General features: G+C 46.2%; 1 pseudogene; it reads right to left on the reverse strand.

The window, feature by feature from the left end:
* Positions 1 to 269: 269 nt before the first annotated feature.
* On the reverse strand, positions 270 to 635 carry LOC143986692 (myosin light polypeptide 6 pseudogene; annotated as a pseudogene).
* Positions 636 to 3608: the final 2973 nt, after the last annotated feature.

Here is a 3608-nt window from a genome sequence, read left to right on the forward strand (position 1 = left end):
ATTTGTAGGGCTAATAAGCAAGCTATTTTTACATAAAAGGCATAGGTAGTTAGGAACTACCATGAGATTGTGGGGGGGGGGACAGGTACCAATGTCAAAATAAAAAGCAAAAAAAATATATATATATATATACGTTTTTCCCTAATTTTTGGCTGCAAACCTGCACATTTTGGGGGCAAACATTGGTGATTTTTAAACCTCGCAAATCATGGGGATTCACAATGAACCCATGGCATTGGCAAACCCAACATGTATCCCTATTTATTTATTTATTTTTTTAAGTTTTGAAAAAGATTTTCCACCTTGTCCTCTTGCATCTTTTCTCCTAGAGTAATTAGAACATGGCAAAGTTCAGCCCCCATTACACATCCATTGCCTTCCTTGTCAAACACTTTCAGACCCTCAATGAAATCCTCAATTGTGCACTGGTCCTTGTTTTTAGCGATTGTTTGCAACATGGGAAGGAACTGCTCAAAGTCAAGCATCTTGGTGTTCATTTCAACCATCTTCGGGTTTCCCAAAACTTTCATGACTTCTGTATTTGTCGGGTTTTGTCCCAAAGCTCGTAAGACATCCTCACACTGGAAATAGAAAGATTTTACCATCTCCAGTCTTGTCAAAGAGGTTAAAAGCATCTTTGTAGGAGCGCATGCGCGGCTCGGAGCAAGATGGACGTTTGAGTTCTTAGCTCCGCTCCGTCCGGGACTTCTGCTTATCCCCGAGGGCCGTAAACACCGCGATTCGCTTTTTTTTTAGCATCCCTCAACCCGCGGAACCTTGGTGCATGCCGGCGAAGAAGAAAAAAGCACGGGGCATCGCTCAAAAGACCCTCACGCAGTATCTTCTCCACTCTCAGGAACAATCCGGCATGGCGCAAGATGGCGCCGACAGGAGAGGCCTCTCCCCGGGTCCCGCCACCTCTCCACGTCCGCCGTGTCCATCCTCACTTGCTCCTCCATCTAACAGTGAGTGCCCTGGCTCCCTCTCTAAAGCGGATCTAGAGGAAACTCTGGAAACCATGTACAACAGGTTGGCATCTAAATTCCAATCGGAACTGCACAAAACTTCACATGCCCTATCACAGGAAATCTCTGCCCTGGGAGCTAGAACGGAGAGGTTAGAGACTAAGCATGATGAGTTGGCGATTGCTCATAATGACCTTAGCAGAGAACATGAAGCACTATCCTCTACAGTCAAGTTGCTGCAGACTCAGATCGAAGACCTCGACAACAGAAACAGGTGCAATGATCTGCGCCTCCGTGGAATTCCTGAGTCTGAGTCTGAGCTCATTCCTGTGGTGATTAGATTGTTTAAATCCCTGCTCCCTGACCATGATTCCAACATGTTTAAATGTGATCGTATTCATAGGGCTCTTCGCCCCAAACCCCTGGAAGACAAACCCCCTAGGGATGTCATCCTTTGCATGAAGGACTTTCTCGTTAAGGAAGAAATATTGAGAGCAGCCCGTAACAAGCAGAGGATAACTCTTGATGACCACTTTATCCAGATTTTCCCTGATATTGCCCTGGCGACTTTGGAGAGGAGGAGGAACCTGAAGGAGATTACCACTGTCTTGCAAACAGCCCGTATCAGATACCAGTGGGGATTCCCGTTTCGCCTGGTGATCCCCCATAATGGCACAACGTACTCCGCCACTACCGTCCTGGAGGGTCAGGAGATCCTGGTAAAACTTGGCTTGTTGGATGCCTCTGCGATTCGCAGGCTACCCTCCACTCCCAGAGCTACACCTATATGGCAAACACCCCCTACCAGGAGAGACAGACGGAGGATCCGGTATGATGTTGGAGACCGGGTGGAAGATAGCCCTCGTTAATGGTACCTTACTCCGGCCCATCTTGAGGTTCTATATGCGGTTAACATTGACTCCCAGAGGACAATCACGCTATGTTTTTTTTGTTTTCTCAAGAGATACTCTTTTTTTCTCCTTTTTTTTAGGTTTTTTTTTCTCTCTTCCTCTTCCCTTTTTTTTGGGGGGGGGGGGAGGAGAGGGAGAGGAAAAGCATATTTTTTCTAATGTTTTCTGCCCACTCCTCTGGGATTCTGCATGTCCCTAGGAGCTGTGTCATGGCTCCCCCTCCCAGTGGTTGGTTGCTTCTCTGGTGGGTGCTCCCTACCATTGCGCAACCCTACTGGGCGCGAGACCTAGTTGTCTCGGTGTATGACTTTCTCTCCAGTGTGGGAACTCTCTCCCACAGGCTACCACATCTGTCATTAATGTTGTTCCCCAAGTCTATGTTAGAGGCTGGGATTGATTTTCAAATGTTAGTTTTATTTTTCTATGTTTTTTGGTTCTCTCTTATATAGGTCGATCATTTTTCAAATCCTACGATTCTTCTACAGCATATGTTCTTTTTATGTTCCGGTTCTGTGATCTAATCATACCCTCAGTGTTACTGCATGGTACCCTACTCCTGTGGACTTTGTAGGATGCTGTGGGGACTCCCCTGACATTCTTGGACTTGGTGGACGAGTGTTCATTTGTGATACCCCTCCCCCCTCCCTCCATCAGATCTGATTCCCCAACTATCTACGCATTACCTCATACGCCATGGCAATAACATGTATTTCACACAACGTTAAAGGATTTAACTCCCCTTCCAAACGGCGTAAAGCCTTTACCTTTTATAAACAACTTGGAGCTAAAATCCTTCTTCTCCAAGAAACGCATTTCTCCCGCTCTTCCCATCCCAAATTTTTCCATAAAGATTTCCCTCAAGCCTTTTACTCGCTCCACTCATCCAAGACCAGGGGTGCCGCCATACTCCTCCACTCATCCCTCCCGATGGAGGTTAAGCAAATGTTCAGGGATCCTGAAAGTCGGTATATGATTGTGAAAGGGATTGTCCACAACAGGGAACTTACTATTGCTAGTGTTTATGCACCCAATGACGGCTCAGCACCCTTTTTTAGGTCATTTTTTGAGAAATTAGCACAATACCACTCCCCCCATATGATCATAGGTGGAGATTTTAACTCAGTAGCTAACGCCACTCTAGACCGCTCGTCGACTACGGTCGCATCTAGAGCATTCCCAAAATCTCTCACTAGTGGCTTACAGGATTTTCAACTCACTGACACCTGGAGGGCACATAACGTGGGTTGCAGGGAATTCACCTTTTTCTCCCATCCTCATAACAGTTATGCGAGATTAGACTACATATACACATCCCCAATCATACTTGCCAATTCTTTAGATGCCTCCATCCACCCCTGTGTATGGTCAGACCATCAGGTTACATCTTTCACTACAGGATTTATTAGGCTCGCCCCCACACCCCACTCCTGGAGATTAAATTAATCCATTCTCTCTATGTTTGCTAGAAGATTGTCAAACTCGATTCGCCCCCCTCATTTATACCGGCTGTCTAATAAGGACGGATTTGTATCCTCACATCCCAAGGATGTACTCAAAATCTTAGAGCAATTTTATACCAAACTCTTAGAGCCCCCCCCACACTCTCCCCTCCCCTGAAGACTTGTCATGGCTTCATGACATCCCCGTCCCGACTCTTTCCACCTCTCAACTAGACTAACTCAACGCCCCTATCAAAACTCCGGAAATCTTAGGGGTCATCAAATCACTGAAA

Source organism: Lithobates pipiens, unplaced genomic scaffold (genome assembly GCF_037356315.1).
Source record: "Lithobates pipiens isolate NorthernLeopardFrog02 unplaced genomic scaffold, aLitPip1_a1.2 Scaffold_18, whole genome shotgun sequence".
Classification (NCBI taxonomy): domain Eukaryota; kingdom Metazoa; phylum Chordata; class Amphibia; order Anura; family Ranidae; genus Lithobates; species Lithobates pipiens.